The sequence below is a fragment of the Hemitrygon akajei genome, chromosome 16 (genome assembly GCF_048418815.1).
Source record: "Hemitrygon akajei chromosome 16, sHemAka1.3, whole genome shotgun sequence".
NCBI classification, from domain to species: Eukaryota; Metazoa; Chordata; class Chondrichthyes; order Myliobatiformes; family Dasyatidae; genus Hemitrygon; species Hemitrygon akajei.
Window position 1 is genome coordinate 6,334,097 of NC_133139.1, and position 21,194 is coordinate 6,355,290.

At 43.0% G+C, this 21,194-nt stretch overlaps 1 long non-coding RNA gene across 1 annotated transcript; it reads right to left on the reverse strand.

Annotated features, from left to right (window-relative positions):
* Positions 1-973: 973 nt before the first annotated feature.
* LOC140740340 (uncharacterized) lies at positions 974-20,697 on the reverse strand. The gene is made up of 4 exons (XR_012101819.1): positions 20,583-20,697; positions 15,119-15,306; positions 4,361-4,472; positions 974-1,599 (listed from the first exon to the last, which is right to left on the reverse strand). It is a non-coding gene; the product is annotated as an uncharacterized lncRNA (long non-coding RNA).
* Between the last annotated feature and the right edge of the window lie 497 nt (positions 20,698-21,194).

The following is a 21,194-nucleotide window of genomic DNA, read 5'->3' on the forward strand; positions in this document are numbered from 1 at the left end:
TAATGGCTGGTCGGTGCTGCTGTAACAAAAGTTCGAGGGAGTGTTGTTTGGATTATCGGCTGCGTGGAGAAGGGGAGCCTGCCACATGGACACCAGCTTGTTCTCCATATTGTACTGCCCTGGCTTGTGTAGGACAGCGAGGACACAAAAACCGTGGCTGACTCTGACAGACAGATGGCCTCAGTAATTAAATATGCAAACGTGCACACTCCTCTGACTGTTAACTCCCACTTCAAAAATACAGAGAACTCCAAAGTATCGCTAAAAGATAATTATGCAGCTCATTGAAGGTTGATCTTTGTGTAGGTTAAATTGTCAGCACAACATCATTGGCCGAAGGGCTGTAGTGTTCCATGTTCTGTGTTCAACCCTCTAACAAACATGTGAGGATAACTTCACCCAAGTTCACTCACCCCAACACAAAAATGTTCCCTCAACCAATGGACTTCTCATCTCATATTCTCAATATTCATTGCTCATTTATCATTGCTATTTTGCTTTTTCTTCTTTGTATTTACATCAAATGCCTGCAAGGAAATGAGCCTCAGGGTTGTATATGATGACATTTATGTAGTTTGAAAACAAATTTACCTTGAACTTGAACTTAAATAAACATGATGTTACATAGTTGCACACACACACACGCACACTGCAATTAGAATAAACAGCCAGCTTTTTATTTCTGACACACAAAAGTGAATCTTGACGCTGTCCTGAGTAAAAATCTGTGGCAATAGCAAAGCTTCCTCCTGAATGCTGTACTGGCAGGTTGATGCAGGCTCAGAAACGAAACAGCAGCAGAACTGATCGGTTACACATGTCAAACAGAACTTGTGGACCTAATAATCGAAACCTGACGGTTCAGAAGCCCCAGTGGTTTGGTAAATGGCTCACCAGAGCTGTCAGAGATACAGGCCCACCAACCCATGGATTTTAACCCCAGCCTAATCACAGGCCAATTTACAATAATCAATTCAAAGTTCAAAGTACGTTTTATTATCAAAGTACATAAACAGTGCTTATAAAAAGTATCAACCATCCTTAGAAGTTTTCATGTTTTATTTTGAGTCATATATTTGTAATTCATTTCGATCACCTTGTAGAGATCTGTTTTCACGTTGCAACGTTCCAACATGTCGGTCCACGGCCTGCTCTTGTGCCACGATGAAGCCACGGACTGACACGTTGGAATGGAATGATAATTGGACATCATCCAATAATAACAACAATCAGTTAAACCAAAATCCCCAAAATGCCAGATAATCGGCACTTCACTGGAGGTACCTGAACTGGCAGCTGTGATAGAATGGACAGCAACCATCATCTACTTGCTACCTGGCCAGTGCATCTTCACACCCGACCATGGCTACAGATGTGTAGCGAGAGCACTGTGAGGAAATTGTTTGGTAACCATATACTTTGTCTGTTTTGGAAAGCTTTCAGCGCAGTAAATATTCCGAGGGAAAATGAGAAGATGTATTTTCAATGCAAAGTTCCCAAGAAAGGCGTAGTTGCTAGCTGAGCACCGATGAGGAGGTGACGAGACGAGGAAGTTGCACGGCATTGCCTGGAACATGGATAATTTGTGACGTCCAACAACTAGAAGAAGAAAACAAGAATCAATTATCATGATGTTATCAGGAAAACATTGCGTTAGATAAAAATGCTGCTGTGAAATACTAAATGTTATTTATTTTTATTAATTTATAATTCTATTATTAATTATTCAAAATATGTTAACATTTAATTTTATTTACCTGTGCATTAGTTACTTATTTGGAGATAACGTGCAGAACAGGCCCTTCCAGCTGTTCAAGCCTCACCACCCAGCAACCCAGCTGTTCACCCCCACCCTAATCACAGGACAATTCGCAATGACCAATTAACCTACTAACCGGCACGTCTTTGGACTGTGGGTGGGGGGGGGGGGTGGACCGGAGTACTCAGAGGAAACCCACATGGCCACTGGGAATACGTACAAACTCCTTACTGATGGCACTGGAATTGAATTCTGAACTCTGGAACACCCCAAGTAGTAACTGTGTCGTGTTAACCAAAACACTACCATGGCACCCTTATTAAATAGAACAGATAATTTATATATAATGTAAACATAAAGCATTTTATAAAATAAGTTATTTCAATTACTGTCATTGTATTCATTATAAAATATAATTTTATAACATAAAGTACACCCTAGCTGCTACGCCTTTGTGTTGTCCCCATTAGTGGGGCCCAGTGGTGAAAACAATATTGTCTTTCACTTTGCCCACAACCTCTCCTTATAAGCATTAACTTGTTCTCAGAATCAGAATCACAATCAGGTTATTATTGCGAAATTTTTTAACTCGGCTGCAACAGTTCAATGCAATACACAATATAGAAGAAAAAGAGAAAAACAAATAATAATAAATAAATCAATTACAGTACACATATATAGAATAGATTAAAAATAGTGCAAAAACAGAAATAATATATATTAATAAAGTGAGGTAGTCTCCAAAGATTAGTCCATTTAGGAATCAGATGGCAGAGGGGAAGAAGCTGTTCCTGAATCGCTGAGTGTGTGCCTTCAGGCTTCTGTATCTCCTACCTGATGGTAACAGTGAGAAAAGGGCATGCCCTGGGTGCTGGAGGTCCTTAATAATGAATGCTGCCTTTCTGAGACACCGCTCCTTGAAGATGTCCTGGGTACTTTGTAGGCTAGTACCCAAGATGGAGCTGACTAGATTTACAACCTTCTGCAGCTTCTTTCGGTCCTGTGCAGTAGCCCCTCCATACCAGACAGTGATGCAGCCTGTCAGAATGCTCTCCATGGCACAACTATAGAAGTTTTTGAGTGTATTTGTTGACATGCCAAATCTCTTCAAACTCCTAATGAAGTACAGTCGCTGTCTTGCCTTCTTTATAACTGCATTGATATGTTGGGACCAGGTTAGATCCTCAGAGATCTTGACACCCAGGAAATTGAAACTGCTCACTCTCTCCACTTCTGATCTCTCTATGAGGATTGGTATGTGTTCCTTCGTCTACCCTTCCTGAATCAGCTCTTTCGTCTTACTCACATTGGGTGCCAGGTTGTTGCTGCGACACCACTCCACTAGTTGGCATATCTCACTCCTGGACACCCTCTCATCTCCTTCTGAGATTCTACCAACAATTTGCAGTTACTGATATTTCGATCAGGTAAGTTCTTCATAGACACTTGGGTTGTAAGGATCTGTCCTGGTCCTCTCCATCCTCTGGCTCGTCGTTACTGAGGGATGTTGTAGAGATTTCAGCTCTGTCATTTGTTGAGGTCAACAGCAAATACAACCAAATTATATCATATGATATGAAATTTGCAATAACACCACACCATGTGTCTCATCCCCTTTGTCTCCATTCTTCTCTCTTTCCCCTTTGTTCTTTTCCCTGCCAGTAGGGTCTCTCTCCCTCTTCCCTCTCCCCTCTCTCTCCCTCTCCCTCTCACCCTCCCTCTTCGTCTCCCTTTCACCTTTTCCCTCCCTGTCTCCCTCTCCCCCTCCCCCTCTCCCCTCCCCCTCCTTCTTCCCTCCCTCTACCTCCCCCTCCCCTCCTTCTCTTCCCTCCCCCTCTCTCACTCTCCCTCCCCCTCCTTCTCCCTCTCCCTCTCCCTCATGCCTCATCTTCTTTGTTCTTGTGGTGCTTAATAACAATTGAAAGCAACACATTTCATTCCTCATTCTCAACTTCCGAAGACCCTCAGATCAGAAACATCAGCATCCAGCACTGTATCTACCTTATTGTTCCCGGCCAGTTGCCACCCAGTCTCTGACCCACCTGCCTCACCCTCACTCGCCTGGGTCAGAGACAGAGAGTTCTCTGCCTAGAGATCTTACTGAAAGCATTTCATGGGAGCGGTACTTCTTAAGCACCACCCACAAAGTTTAATAAACCGAACAGAGGCAAAATTCAGAATGGAGAGTTGAAGCCTGTGGAGTTGAACATATAAATTCTAGGGATGGAAGAACTTTGCACCACGGTAGTGCAGCGGTTATTGCGACACATTTACAGCACAGGGCGCGGTTTCCTCCCACAGTCTAAAGACGTACCAGTTGGTAGGCTAATTGGTCATTGTAAATTGCCCCATGATTGGGCTCAGGTTAAATTGAGGGTTGCCGGGCGGCATGGCTGGAAGGGGCTATTCTGTGTTGTATCTTCAAATAAATAAATAAGAGTGTAGTTTGGGTAATCTCACCTTGTAATTTAACTCCTGCAGCCCCAGTAACGTTCTGGTTATTGACACTGCATTAAACTCAAACCGATATTCATTCTAAGTGTGTGGTGCATACGACCTCTTATTGCATTCAGCCAATACCAATTGCAGTACCATACTTACCAAACTCTTTATCTGGGCACAGGTATATCTCGCCACCTCACTGGATGGGACAGGGACTGCGCTGGTAGTGTAGCAGCAGAGCAGTTGGTTTCTCTCATCTGTACTCTGTAGGCTATTGAATCAAAATTAATATAGGAATTCAGATCATGGTTAATCATCTCCATAAACTCCTGTTCTGCATTGTCACATTCAGTATGCTTATGAAAAACACTGAATTAACAAAAATATTTGTTTTTTTAATGAAACAATATGTTCAGGCAGAATTGGACATTGGAATGAATTTGACTTGGAGTCTGGGTAACCTTATTTATTTGTTTGTTTATGGAAATACGGCACAAAACAGGAGATTCCAGTCTGCTGAGCCCCACTTCCCAGCAACCCACCGATTTAACACTCGCCGAATCAGATTTAATATCACTAGCCATGAAGTTTGTTAACTTTACGGCTGCAGTACAACACAATACATGATAAATGAATATAGAGAAAAATTTGAATTACGGTAAGCATATATATGCCTATTAAATAGTTAAGATAAAATAGTAGTGCAAAAAAAACAGCAATAAGAAAGTAGTGAAGTAGTGTTTATGGGTCCAATGTCCATTCAGGAATCGGATGGCAGAGGGGAAGAAGCTGTTCCTGAATCGCTGAGTGTGTGCCTTCAGGCTTCTGTACCTCCTTCCCGATGGTAACAGTGTGAAGAGGGGTGGTGGGGGTCCTTAATGATGGACGCTGCCTTCCTAAGGCACCGCTCCTTGAAGATGGCTTGGATACTACGGAGGATAACTAAATTTTACAAGTTTCTGCAACTTAATTCGATCTTGCGCAGAAACGTGCCCCTTCCCCCCCAGACTAGCTGGTGATGCAGTCAGTCAGAATGTTCTCCACAGTACAATGGTAGATGTTATCGAGTGTTTTAGTTAACAAACCAAATCTCCTCAGACTCCTAATAAAATATAGCAGTGAAATACCACAGGACGATTTACAATGGCCATCTAACCTACTACCCAGTGCGTCTTTGGACCGTGGGAGGAAACTGAAGCACTCCGAGGAAACCCACAGGCACATGGGAAGGAATGTACAAACCTGCTTACACTGGAATTGAACTCAGAGTTCTGACACCCTAAGCTGCAGCAGTGCCACACTATCTACTCTAAATATGGCAATGTTTGGAAATACTTTTTTAGGAAATTGGAAATGTCTGGGATTGCCCTGCTGTTTTAGGATTCTTCTTTCATTGAAAGCAAATTCTTGGCTTAGCTCCTTCATATCACTGTCCTGGACACCTCACAGTGAGTTTCTCTAGCGGGCTCTGTGGTGTGACCAGGCATGCCTAGTGAAGGAGCTTGTCATGCCCACTTCAGGGCAGCTCACTCACCTTTGGACCCCACTGGACACTCAGCTCTCACCTGTGGCTCCAAGTAGTTGTTTGAACGTGAACGCAGCCACGCCCCTGTAAACTGCTTCGACAGGCCGGCTAAACCAGGTGAGGGTAGACGGCAAGACTCATAACCCCGTGAGATAGGGACTGTCCTAATGTGTGAAATCCGCTCTGGCGGACTGGGTGAATGAAATCGGTCAGGAAGGTGGAGAGCAAAGGGCATGACAAGGCACAGTAGGTCGCGGTCATCCACTGCAAACATGGAAGACCCCAGTTTGTGATGACTACTCGTAGCACTGGACCCAGACTAATGAAATCGAGAGAGGGGAACTGTTGTGTCTGCGCAACTACATGCCAAATAAATAACGGCTCGCACTCGGAGGTGAAGTTAACGTGTAACTTCCCTTTGCAGAGAGAGCTACATATCAATGCGCATGAGTAAGTTATCAGTCCATACATAGTGCTAAGGGGCATCATTGCGCTAAAAATATAGATCCATACATTACACTTGCTCCCCCTTTAGATTAATGTAACATAAAACTGTATATGTAACAAAACATTCAATTTCCGTGCCCATATAAATATGCTTTCACAAAAACAGTGTTTGTTTAATTTTTCTTTTTTTACAAATAACAGTCTGTAACTAACTTCACTATAATAAAGGTTCAGTCTTTTGGGTGCTGCTCTGTTTCTTCCAGGACAGTGCCTCTGGACCTGTGGAGTGGCATCCAGTTTGCAGGTGTCTTGTCTAAGACAACGTTCTCCGCTTCCGTTGTCACGTTGCTGTCAGTGACAAGATCATCGCTGAGAGATACGTCCGCTGACTGTAATGTGCCCACCTTGTTGAACGCTGACGACCCAGGTGTGTCCTTTGGTTGAGCATCCAATATCTGGTCCACATGACGTCTCCACGTCTGATCTGCAGCTTCCACTACATACATCAGTGGTCCAGTTCTTGTAGCTGTCCTAACGGGTGCCACTTGTCCTCTCTGAGATCACACGCTAGGACTTCCTGTACAACCTCAAGATCATTGCTGATTTACTCGGCAACTGGCTGAACTCCACAGATCTGGTTATCTGGTTTCAGGAGGTCTATGCAAGGTCTCAGATTCCTGCTCATGAACAGCATTGCAGGTGTTTGATTTGTTGTCACATGAACAGAGTTCCGATACACAAAAAGGAAGTTGTCCACCTTGTCCTTAGCTTTAACAGACTTCTGACACACAAAAGTCTGTGTAATAGTGAATATCAACAACTGTTATGAGTTAACAGAACTCAGAGGAAGGGAGAGAGACAGCGAGGGGAAAGAGTGATCCTGTATAGAGAAGGTTGTCCATACAGAAGAAGTTGTCCACATTGTAATCTGTTAAAGCAATGGACAAGTAGGACTATACATGCTACATACAAGCCTGTCCCTTAATACATTCAGAAAGTCCATATCCTAAATCACAGTATTGGAAAAGTTTGCACAGTTCTGCAATGTATTCAGAAAAGCTTTTATCCTTTGATTGGTTCCTTTTGTGAAATCTAAATATCTCAGCTATTACCAGCACTTTGGGTTCAAGTGATTTTGTAAAATTTCAACAATTTTGTCAAATGTTTTGCTTGCTGGCTTTTCAAGAGTTATTAAGTTGTGTAAGAGACTTTACGTTTGAGCACCCATTAAGCTAAGAAGCATGGAAAATTTCATTTCCTTGTCCACGTCGTTAGCAATACAATACAGTTCAAGCCTCTCCATTTACGGTTCCAGTCCTCACTAGCACTATCAAATTTGTCAACTTTCCCAACTTAGGCCATCATCACGTTATTTTCATTTTAACTTTGCCAGTTGTGCGTCTCTCACTGTGTACTGTGTACTGTCACTCAAGCATCCCTGTGCTAGCACCTGTGACAACCTTCTCTGTACAGGTTCACTCTTTCCCCTCGCTGTCTCTCTCCCTTCCTCCAAGTTCTGTCAACTCATAACCATCAGTGCAGTTGTTGATATTTGCTGTCATTTAGGTTCGTACTCATTGCCAATTTGTTCTGTCTGTACAACTACATATCAAGTAAGTAAAGGCACACACTCAGAGTAGAAGTTAACATGTAAATTCATTTTGCAAAGAGAGCAACAAATCGATATGCATGGTAAGTTATCAGTCAATAATCAGTGCTAAGGGGAGTCATTGTGCTAAAAGGTACAGATCCGTACACTCCAGGAACTGACCCAGTGCAATGACTTTTTCACTTTCAAAACTCCTTTGCACAGATTTCTTTATGTAGTTCACATCTTCGAAGAACTGTTCAAATCTTACTCTCATCATTGGATATGATGGACAATCAATCAATTCCTGGTTGTCAACATCTCTGAAGATCTTTCCTGGGCTCAACATTTTGTTACAATTACAAAGAAGGCAAGACAGCAGTTATACTTCATCAGGAGTTTGAGGAGAATTAGTATGTCACCAAAGACACTTGCAAATTTCCACTGTGGAGAGCATTCTAACTGGTTGCATTATTGCCTGGTATGGAGGAGAATCACTGCACAGGATCGGAAAAAGCTGCAGAAAGTTGTAAACTCAGCCAGCTGCATCATGGGCACCAGCCTCCATGAGGACATCTTCAAAAAGGCGTCGGAAAGGATCCCTGTCAGCTATGACATGCCTTCTTCTCATTGTTACCATCAAGGAGGAACTACTAGAGAATGAAGAAACACTCTAAATGTTTCTGGAACAGCTGCTTCCCTTCTGTCTTCAGATTTCTGAATGGACCATGAAGCCATAAACACTACCTCACCTTTTTTACAGCACTTTTCACAGTACTTCTATAATTTACTTATATAAATATATGATGGATAACCTATATATAGATCATAGATACATACATACATGTACTTCTTACTGTAATTTACAGTTTTTGTTATTAAGTATTGCAATGTACTGCTGCCACAAAACAAGTTTGATGACATTTGCCAGTGATACGCGATGAAGGGTGAAAAGTCCCTTGTGCTTGATTGTACTGCAATGTCAACAGATTTAAATCACAGACTTCCAACCAGCAGTCTATCGTCAGTGAGGAGATGCAGGAGCCTGAGGACCCAATTTCTGCTGCTTTTCTGCATTGTCACTTACAGTACATTTGTTAAAGACATTGAACTAATAAAAATATATATTTGTTTAATGAAACAACATGTTCAGGCAGAATTAAACAGTGGAATCAATTTGGCTTGGAGATGTGAATCAGGAACGATTTCTTCCCCTCCACCATCAGATATCTGAACGGTCCATGAGCTTTACCTCATTATTCCTTTTTGCATTATTTATTTATTTTTTAAATTGATTGATTTTTATGTCTTTGCTCTGTACTTATGCCACAAAACAACAAATTTTATGCCATATACTATAAGTCAGTGATAATCAAACTGATTCTGAGCAATTACAGAGCAGAGTTACACTCAACAGGTCAGGCAGCATCTATGGAGGGGAATAAACAGCGACATTTTGGTCCAAGACCTTTCTCAACCCAAAACATCGATTCTTTATTCCTCTCCATAGATGCTGCCTGACCTGCTGGGTTCCTCCAGAGTTTTGTGTGTGTTGCTCTGGATTTCCAGAATCTGCAACTCTTGTGTTTCTACGGAATTACAGTTAAAGGTTTGCTCAGGTTCCTGGGAAGAACAAACCATACATCAGTATAAATCTCACTCTAAACTCCTTCCATATTCAAGATTCTGATGTGTTTAATGCTGTTTCCAGTACTCAAGTATAAAGGAGAACAAAATAATCATTACTCTGGATGTAATGAAATAATTGCTGTTCAAGATATGTCCAGACCTCGTCTTGTGTCCTTTTATCACAGCAGAGTTAGGTTAAACACCAGGTGTACCACAGAAATTGGTCTAGTTGGTCCAGGAATTAGATGTTATGTCTGACCAGGTACAAACTTGTGATCAATCTGCAGACAAACTGTTAATTAAAGAGTAAAAAAATGCACATGGTGGGATTCTGAAACAGGAACAGAAAATAGTAGAAATGAAAATGGCTGGGAGTTGCTGGCATTTTCCGTTTTTGAGACGAAATAAGTTTACACCTTCAAAATGCATTAGTTGGCTTAATATTGTGATGTTTCTTCCACACCGAATGCACCAAATTCAAGTAAATCGTTATTTTTATCTAGGCAGGGGAGAAGGCTCAAAGCCAATCCAAGGAGCATGCTGGCCTCCTAGGAACAGAAGAGACTGGCAATTGAGAGTCGACCTAGGGAAACGGCTCAGGTTCACTGAGTACATCTCGACAATGCTTAGGCCAGGCATAGTGTAGCTGCCAGAATCATCTGGACAGGTGGTCATATTGGAGCTGACTGCTCCCTGGGAAGACCAGACAGAGGAGGCCCATGAAAGGATAAGGACAAATTACCAAGGCTTGGTGTTGGAGTGCTGCAGCAAGGGATGACGGGCACATTGTTTGCCTGTAGAGGTGGGCTGCAGAGGGTATGCTGGTCAATCCCTCTGCTGAGCCAGCAGCTGGATGGACATCTCTGGAGCTCAGAAGAGGAAAGCAATCAGGAACACACAAGGGAGTAGAGCGAGCTTCAGGATAGCTGTGGATCAGGAGGAGTGATCCATGGCAGAATGCTACTCAGACACAAGTCAGGGCCTGATCATCCCCAGCTGGGCTGTCTGGGCGAGAATGTCTGATGTTGAAAGACCCGAAACACATCTGCAACCCCCGGTTTCATCACTGATGATGTATCTGAGTGCATCACAAGATATATCATTCTATCTTTCACTGCTTGTGTGACTTTAGGAAATTCTTTATTTACTTTATCTAGAGAGACAGCAGAAATCAGGCCCTTCCGGCTCAAAGAGACTGACAAGCCAACAACCCCGACTTAACCCTAGCCGAATCACAGGACAATTTAAAAAGACCAAGTAACCTATTAACCAGTACGTCTTTGGACTGTGGGTGAAAACTGTAGCACCTGGAGGAATCCCACGTGCACACAGGAAGCAACTTGCTAACAGAGGACGCTGGAATTAATCGGCAAAACTGTAATAGCGTCCTGCTAACCGCTAAGCAACTGTGATTGTTCATAAAACAGTTCTGCAGATGCTGGACATCTGAAGTAACACAAACCAAATGTTGGAGGAACTCAGCAGGTCAGGTGGCATCTATGGACAGGGCTAAACAGTCAATGTTTCAGGTCGAGTCCCTTCATCAGGACTTGAAAGGAAAGGGGCAAAATCCAGAATACCACACCTTATTCTGGCCTCTTCCCCCTTCCTTTCCAGTCCTGATGAAGGGTCTCGGCCTGAAAAAAATGACTGTTTATTCACCTCCATAGATGCTGCCCGACCTGCTGAGTTCCTCCAGCATTTTGTATCTGTTGGTTATAAAACTAATGTGATTATACCTCTAAAGTAATGTATTGAGTTTTCTTGTGATGAGGATTGGGAGTTTCCATATAAATACAGGTTCTGTCATTTTAAGGTGATAGTGTTGTGTACAGATGACAGGAAACTACAGACCCTCTGAACAGATTCTCACCATTGAATGAATTTATGATTGATGTCTAGTTACAAAGTCACATTCAATAATGGCTGATTTTATTTTCAACACCATTCCCCCACCTTCACCCCATAACATTTAACCCTCCACCAATCATGAACCTATCAACGTCTACTTGGAATACACCCAATGACTTGTCCTCCACAGCCATCTCGGGCAATGAACTCTACAGATTCACAAACTTCTGGCTGAAGAACTAATAGAAGCATCCTCTCCATGTCCACTCTATCCAGGACTTTCAGTGTCAGAAAGCTTCAGTAAGATCTCCCCTCATCCTTACGAACTTCAGCAGGTACAGGCCCAGAGCCATCAAGCTCTCCTCATGTTAGCTCCTTACATTCGTGGGATCATTCTGACCTCCTCTGGATCGACTCCATCTATCCCTCAATATGGGACTCACAATCTGACCCTACAGTTTCTGGAATCTGGAGTAACAAGCAACCTGCAGGAGGAACTCAGCAGGTCGAACAGCATCTGTGGGGGGAGAAGGAATTGTCGATGCTTTGTATCAGAACTGACCCGCTGAGTTCCTCAAACAGACACAAAATGCTAAAGGAACTCAGCAGGTCCAGCAGCATCATGAGGAGAATTAACAGTCGATGTTTCAGACAAGATGTATCGCAGAATAGGCCCATCTGGCCCCTTGAGCTGAAGTGCCCAGCAATCTGCCAGTTTAACTCAAGACTAATCACGGGACATTTCCAATGACCAATTAACCAACTACCCGGTACGTTTTCGGACCGTGGGAGAAAACTGGTGCACCCGGAGGAAACTCACGCATTCCAAGTACAAACATAGAAGCCCTTTAAAGAGGTAGCGAGAATTGAACTCCACATTCCGATGCCTCGAGCTGAAACAGTGTCATGCTACCATGGCACACAAAAGAGAACAACCATGAGTGAAATTTCTTTTATGTGTGTGTTGTGCCTAACCACAAGTGGGAGGATGGAATTTATGGATTAATCATAATCGCCTATGATTCCAGGAAAAATATTACTTCATTTCTCCCCATTGCCACGCCTACTCACTGCAAATCAATGGCACACCGCTGCCACCTACTGCCAGAAATAAAGAATAGCACAACCTGCTTTTGAGAGCCCATTCAAGGTTAAAAACACTGTTGTCTTATACATCACATGGTGAGCTTCAGTGGGTTAACTTCGTTCAGCTCTCACAAAATGATAGCAGATTGCAGTGAAATGGAACTTGAGAAATAATATAAAGACTTATGCCAAAACTTTCTGGTTTTGGAGGGGTGCTAAAAGATTAACTTTTCTTTACACAAATATTTGATAATTGAACAGTACAGGTTCAAAGCTGTAAATGCTAGAAATCTGATATAAAAACAGGAAAAAAACAAAAGAAATCTCTCAAATATATTAAATATTTTTTATTAACCCGAGACAATGTGCAGATGTTGGAAATCCAGATCAATACACACAAAATGTTGAAGGATCTCAGCAGGTCAGGCAGAATCTATGGAAGTAAATAAACAGTCAACATTTCGAGCCAAGACACTTCATAAGGACTGGAATGGAAGGGGGAAGAAGCCAAAATAAAAAGGTGAGGGAGGGGGAAGGAGGATGGCTAGAAGGTGATAGGTAAAGCCAGATGGGCAGGAAAGGTAAAGGGCTGGAGAGGAAGGAATCTAATAGGAGAGGAGAGTGGACCATGGGAGAAGGGGAAGGAGGAGGGGAACCCAGGGGGAGGTGATAGCAGGTGAGAAGAGGGAACAGGGCAGGCCAGAGAATAGAAGAAGAGGGGAGGGGGAGGAAAAATACTTTTTTTTACTGGAAGGATATTCATGCTGTCAGGCTGGAGGTTAATGGCATGAACATTTTATATTACTTCTGTTTCTTTGTGCTAAGATATCATGAGTTTAGATTTGTTTTGATTGATGTTTCCATCCATATTAAGACCATAAGAAATAGGAGCAGGAGTCGGTCATCCGGCCCGTCCAGCCTGCTCCGCCCTTCAATAAGATCATGGCTGTTCTGGCCGTGGACTCATCTCCACCCACTGCCTTTTCCCCATAACCTCTAATTCCTCTACTATAAAGAAACCTATCCAACCTTGTCTTTAATATATTTACTGAGGTAGCATCCACTGCTTCATTGGGCAGAGAACTCTAATCTCTGAGAAAAGCAGTTCCTCTTCATCTCCATCCTAAATCTGCTCCTCCGAATCTTGAGACTATGTCCCCTAGTTCTAGTTTCACCTACCAGCGGAAACAACTTTCCTGCCTCTATGTTACCTATCCCTTTCATCATTTTATATGCTTCTATAAGATTTCCTCTCATTCTTTTGAATTCCAGCAAGTACAGTCCCAGGCAACTCAATCTCTCCTCATTGTCAGACACCCTGAGCCAATAGGCTAGTCCTGGACTTATTTCCACTTGGCATGAGTGACTTATTATTATTTAATTATTTATGGGTTTATATTGCTATATTTCTACACTATTCTTGGTTGGTAACAAAACCCAATTTCCCTCGGGATCAATAAAGTATGTCTGTCTGTCTGTCCTTAAGTATTCAGCCCCATGAAATGAATTTAGTTAGTTCAAAGTACTTTTATTATCAAGGTCTATATAAATTATACAACATTGAGATTTGACTGCTTACAGGCAGCCAGAAAACAAGAAACCTGAAAGAACTCAATTAAATTGTCTCCCCCTGGTGCTCCTCCCCCATTTTCTTTCTTCCTTGGCCTTCTGTCCTCATCTCCTGCCCTGTATCTCTTTCACCAATCAACTTCCCACATCTTTACTTCATACCTCCCCCTCCCAGTTTCATCCATCACCTTGTGGTTCTCTCTCCCCTCCTCCCACCTTTTAATCTACTCCTCAGCTTTCTTTTCTCTGGTCCTGCCCAAGGGTCTCGGCCCAAAACGTCGACTGTAGTTTTTTCCATAGGTGCTGCCTGGACAGCTGAGTTCCTCCAGCATTTTGTGTGTGTTGCTTGGATTTCCAGCATCTGCAGATTTTCTCTTGTTTGTAAAACAACTGATCAACACCCAATGTGCAGAGGGAGAAAGAAGAACAAATCACGCAAACAATAAAAGCAAGCAACTTCATTCACAAGCTAAAGTGAGTACATAGACCCAAAGCTTGGGACAGGCCCACAGCCTCAGCATCAGTTCATCACACAGTGGGGCAAATCGTTGTGAAGCTCTCAGACACTGGAGCAGTCAGAGTAGGCCCACAGCCACCGCCTCAGCCTCAGTTCTGAGGAGAGTGGAGTAAATGTCGCAGGGCAGCAAGCAGAATTGGCCAGGCCCTCACTTCCGGTCCCCACACCCTACCTTTTCAGTCTATCTGGCCTGACATTTAAATTGTCCAAACACCAGCTCACCACCTGCACTAGGACGCGGGCCCTACTACATTGATAGGCTTTGGGCCTGGTCTCTGCTGCCACATTCTGGCCCAAACCTGACGTTTCCAAATTGACCCTCTGCTTAGATTGATCCAACCTGACTCCTGTTTATGTGCGTGGGTCCGAAACCCCTCCCCTCCGCTCACTCCAACTCCGTCTCTGACTGCATTTTGAACTTGCCTCACCCTCGCTCCGACCGCTTCGCCTTGACTTCGCTCCAACTTCGCCACATACTCGCACACCTCGACCCTCGAGTCAGCCTCGCCTTCACTCGCCTCTTGTTTGCAGTGACAGTTTCCCTCAATTTACCACAGAAAAAGTGTTTTTAATAAAGCATTCAATTGTATTTCTTGCTTTATGAACGGCCAGTAAGATGTCACCCGTCATCAGTAGCGCCATCTTAAACCGGATTACTTATTCTGTTAAGTTATTCATTCTATAAGTAATATCATGTTACTGTACCAGGCAAAAGGCTTCTCTTTTCTCTCTCTCTGTAAGACTGAAGCCACCTGGTGTACGTTGCTCTGCTGTCACAGTTGGCTAGTTCCGTATAGCACACCCGTCCAGGATCCGCTTCTGAGACTTTCCAGTAAACGGAATTTCTAATCACTGGTGCAGCCATTGCTGTTACATACTCAGCTTGTAGGACCCTGAAACAATATATAAAAAAAGACAAACTGAAGGAAAATCACCAAGCATTCAAAGTATATTTACATTCATTATCAATGTATGCTGTATACAACCCTGAGATTCATCTTCCCACTGACAGCAATGAAACAAAGAAACTCCATGGAAGTCGCTCAAAGAAAAATATCAAACAACCCCCCTCCACCACGTGCAAAATAAACAAATCATACAAACAGCAAAAAAAATCAAAAACAGAGAATGTAGAAACACAGGCATATTCACTTCAGCTCAATTCTAGTTCTGGTAATGCTGTTTGTTTCCTGCAGGCCACACTGAACAAAATCGCCCAAAATAACACAGAGAAAGGAATGACCAGAAACCAGAGACACACCATTACATGAGCTGCAGAAAGCACCTCGATTAAACCTTGCCCAAGGCACAGGTTTCCAGCACCATGCTCTGACTGTATCAAGGGAGAGAGAGAGACCTTTCAAACACAGGGACTTCCCTCCTGCATCCTTACATGTGAACCTTACTTCTGAAGAACTGTCCTGGGCCCTGTATGTCGACACAATTGCAAAGAAGGCACAGCAACAGCTATATTTCATCAGCAGTTTGAGGAGAATTAGTATTTCACCAAAGACTCTCACAAATTCCTACAGATGTACTGTGGAGATCTGCAAACATTTCTATTTACAGTGGATGAGTTGCTGAAGATGAAAGAACAATAGATTCAGTACTGTGGAAAAGGTGTGTGTGTGTGTGTGTGTGTGTGTGTGTGTGTGTGTGTGTGTGTGTGTGTGTGTGTGTGTGTGTGTGTGTGTGTGTGTGTGTGTGTGTGTGTGTGTGTGTGTGTGTGTGTGTGTGTGTGTGTGTTTGTTTCTGATACGGGTCTCTATTGTGGACTGAGAGTGGGAAGAGGGCAGGGAGAGGGGGATCACAGTTGGGAAAAGGAGAATGGAGAGGGGAGGGAGCAGGAAGCACCAGAGGGACATTCTGTAATGATCAATAAATCAATTGTTTGGAATCAAATGACCTTGCCTGGTGTCTCACGGCTGGGTGTGTCTACACCTGCATCACCCCCCACCCCTGGAACTCCTTCTTTGCCACCTGACCCAGACCCCTTCCGCTGCACTCCACCTTTGCCATTCCCAACATCCTTTACTCTGCAAAATTTACAAACTCGCTCTCCGCTTCGTGTTGACAAATACAGTACAGTGCAAAAGTCTTAGACACCCTAAATATGTGTGTGTGTGTGTATGTATATATATCGCATAGTACTGTAATACGGTGCAAAAGATTAATATTGCAAGTACAGGAAAGATGAAATACAACAGGAAAATGCTGAGAGGAGATTAGGCATGAAATAAGAGTCAACACACAGGGAGTTTATAGTACACTACAGTTATTGTGCATCCAATTAAAAGTTGTAAGCAAGTTAACAAGAACTTGAGAAAGGAAATGCTAGTGCAAGTTGTGAAATACTTGGTGTTGTAAAACGTTATCATGAAATATAAAGCAGCAAAATGTACTGCAGTCATTGGAAAGGTCACAAATGAACCACAAACACAGCAATAAAAGAGATATTTTTGTTAAATGCTGAATTACACTGTTAATTGGTTCAAATATCTATTTAATTCTACTCTTTCACAACTGGCTAATGCAAGAACAGTCACCAAACTCCAGAAGAAAATCTGATTATGAGTCAGAGAGAATCCTAAATAATCTACTACAAATTTTGTTGTCCAAAAAGCCCATTACAAAAAGATTGTATTCTAGCCTTAAGCAGTCAGTTCAGTTTGAATTTCAAAATGGTTGTTCGTGCTTGACAAAGCTGAAGGTACTCTTTGAAGGGACAAGAGATATGGTGGCGGGAAAAGATGTTTTGTTCCTGAACTTTAGAAAAGCTACAACATGGAAGATCACTGGATACAATTATGGTGCATGGGATCAGGAGGAAAGCAAACCTGATTGAAATTAGTTAGATGGAAGAAAACAAATGTTGAAATTCAGAGTGATTTATCAACTGTTTGGAATTAATAATAGTTCAGATCTGCAGACATTTCTATTGGCTGTGATGGTTTCCTGAAGATGAAAGTGAAATAGAATAACAGAAAATACAGAAATATTCAGAACATCAGGCAGCATCTGTGTGGAGAGAAGCAGGATTACTAGCCTGAGTTTTCTTGCATGGGCCTGCCACCATACTATTTCTGTCTATGGTCATCCCAGTTTGGATTTAACCTGTCTGGATACCAAGGACCTTTCTGGTTGGCCAGAACAGTCTAGCACCAGGGCTCTGAACATTGTTGTGACGTAATGTATAGGCTCGTGTACAGGCAGAAGCCGAAACAAGAGATGACCATAGTTAAAATCGTCTACTGTTGGTCCAACCAATCAGTCTTTGACTGTTGATGTCAACTGGAATGTCTTTCATTCTGAGGATGTCTCCGAGTTCACGGAAGGGGTCACAAGCTTCATCTGGAAGTGCATCAAGAACGTTGTCCCCCAAAAATCAGTCAGGTCTATCCAAACCAGAAACCCTGGATCAACAGTTCTATGCCAGTAGCACTAACCACACGAGACAGAGCTTTCACCACCAGTAACCACCAGGAACTCAAGAAACGCAGCTACTATCTGCACAAAGTTATCAAGGCAGCGAAACAACAATACAGGGACAAGATCCACACTTAACTCTCTACCAACAACACAGGCAGATCATCGCACACCACTGCAGACTTCAAAGCTAAATGCAGTGGTGCTGCCAACATCGCTGCCTCTCTACCGGATGAATCTTTTTTATGCTTGGTTCATGTCACCAACACTGAGCCCCCGAGGAGAGTCATCGAAGCGACCTGCACCTTGGTCATCTCTGAGGCTGAAGTACGCAGGTGTTTCCACGAGTGAAGAGTCACAAGGCTGTGGGACCAGACGGTATCCCGGGGTGGGTACTCAGAGTGTGCGCGGCACAAATGGCTGGTGTGTTTGCAGACATTTTTAATCTCTCCCTCTTCCACTGTAGAGTCCCCTCCTGCTTCAAAACATCCACCATTGTCTCTGTACCCAAAAAGACCAAGATAACATGTCTAAATGACTGCTGGCCAGTCGCACTCACCTCGATAATAAGCAAATGCTTTGAGGGGCTGGTCAAGGATTACATCTGCAGCATGTTACCACCCAAACTGGACCCCCTACAATTCGCCTACCGACACAACTGATTGACAGATGGCGCAATAGCCACAGCTCTACAGACTGTCCTTACACATCTGGAGAAAAAAGATGCTTATGTGAGAATGCTATTCTTGGACTAAAGTTCAGCATTCAACACCATAATTCCCTCCAGGCTCTACAAGAAGCTGAGAGACCTCGGCCTTCACCCTGCCTTGTGCAGCTGGATCCTGGACTTCCTGTCAGATCACCGGCAGGTGGTAGAGTGGGCTCCCTCACCTCTGCCCCTCTGACCCTCAGGGCTGTGTCCTAAGCCCCCTCCTTTGCTCCCTATACACCCATGACTATGTTGCCACCCACAGCTCCAATCTGCTAATTAAATTTGCAGATGATACCACGTTGATTGGCCTTATCTTAAATAACAATGAAGCAGCCTACAGAGAAGAAGTCATCACCCTGACACAGTGGTGTCAAGAAAACAACCTCTCCCTCAATGTCGCAAAAACAAAGGAGCTGATTGCAGGAGGAATGGAGACAGGCTAACCCCCATTGACATCAATGGATCTGGGGTTGAGAGGGTGAAAAGCTTCATGGTCCTCTGTATATGCATCACCAAGGACCTCACCTGGTCTGTACATACCGGCTGTGTGGTGAAAAAAGCACAACAGTACCTCTTTCACCTCAGACGGTTGAAGAAATTCAGCATGAGCCCCCAAATCCTAAGGACTTTTTACAGGGGCACAATTGAGAGCATCCTGACTGGCTGTGTCACAGCCTGGAATGGGAACTGTACTTCCCCGAGTCGCAGCACTCTGCAGAGAGTGGTGTGGACAGCCCAGCGCATCTGTAGATGTGAACTTCCCACTATTCAGGACATTTACAGAGACAGGTGTGTAAAAAGGCCTGAAGGATCACTGGGGACCTGAGTCTCCCCAACCACAAACTGCTTGTTCCAACTGTTCCAACTTGGAACTACTGTTCCAACTGCTACCATCCAGGAACGGTACTGCAGCATTAAAGCCAGAACCAACAGGCTTCGGGACATCTTGTTCCACCAGACCATCAGACTGATTAATTCACGCTGACACAATTGTATTTCTAAGCTATATTGACTGATCTGTTGTATATCTTACTGTACAGACTATTTATTAGAAATTACACATTGCACATTCAGATGGAGACATAACATAAACATTTTCGCTCCTTGTGTATATGAAGGATGTAAGAAATAAAGTCAATTCAATTCAATGATGTTGATGTAATAGTCCCACCTCACAAACTGACAGCCAACAAATCCATCTTCGATGCAATTGCATTTTTTAAAATATAAAGGAATGTCACTGACATTTGAAAGCAATTAAAAATTAAATACAGAATATTTAGTAATTTTAGAATTTATTTAGAGATACAGTGTGGATTCGGCCCTTCTGGTGTTCCAAGCTGCACCACCTGCATCCCATTGATTTAACCCGAGCCTAATCACGGGACAATTTACAGTGACTAATTAACCTACTAACCACTATGTCTTTGGATTGTGAGAGGAAACGGAAGCACCTGGAGAAAATCCATGCACTCCACAGGGACGACACACAAGCTCCTTACTGAAGACGTTGGGATTGAACTCTGAACTCTGACGCCCCAAGCTGTAAATAGCCTGGCGTTAACCGCTACGGCTACCGTGGCTCCCACAGTACAGTTCTATTTTGGTTACAGTCTGTTTTAATAAAAAATAAATGTGAAACATTCCAAAAACAATTGTTAAAAATTTAAAACAATTTTAAATAATTATAAACATTAAAGAAAATACACATTTTGAAGAAGGGAAATTTTGCACCCCACGACTCAATAGTCCTCACTAAAATCAATGGGATCTATGGGGGAGCGAAGTCAAGTCAGGTTTATTGTCGCATCAGTAGTACAATCAAAACCTTACTTGCAGCAGTTTCACATGCACATAGATTCTGACAACACACCGAACATAAAGAGAGCACATGGAAACAGCAATGCCCAAGAATGGAAACTTTCTGACCAAAATTTTTAGCAAAGAGCTTCTCCATGTGCATCTTTCCCAGGATTACTGCCTTTTCTTTTGAACCAATTATGCCCAACAAGTAACATGGACGTATAGTACCTGTCAGCTGGCTGTGGGAAGTCTGCTTCTAAGATTCTTCGTGGAATATAAGAATTGCTTTCAAGAGAAGTCATAGTTGAAAGAACAGTCACCGTTACAACAGTATTGACTGCTCAAGGTAAACAGAAAAGTTTTCTTCACTGGTTGCTACCAACAAGATTCCTATAGCAACTGCAGCATGAAGCTGAAAGCAATAAATAATGTATTTTGCAGTCAGGTTTACTTAAAGCAACATTCCCTTTTTACAGATGCACGGACCTACCACTGCTCTGAGCAGGAATTTTTTTGAATGGCCCGAAAACTGCACAGCACTTTAGGGTCTCGGCCCGAAACGTCGACAGCGCTTCTCCCTATGGATGCTGCCTGGCCTGCTGTGTTCCGCCAGCATTTTGTGTGTGTTGTTGTCAGCACTTTAAATGTTTTTTTCCATAATATGCTATGCATAATCAATGAAAATTGAGAACTCACACATTTAATTTGATTTATTAATTAAAGGGTAAAATCAAATACAGTACAACAAAGAAAAACTTTCAGGTTTCGCAAATGTTTTCTAGCTGCATCCAATTTCAGCTGCACGGCAACAAAGGCTATGTGTGCAAGAGCATTTCAGTT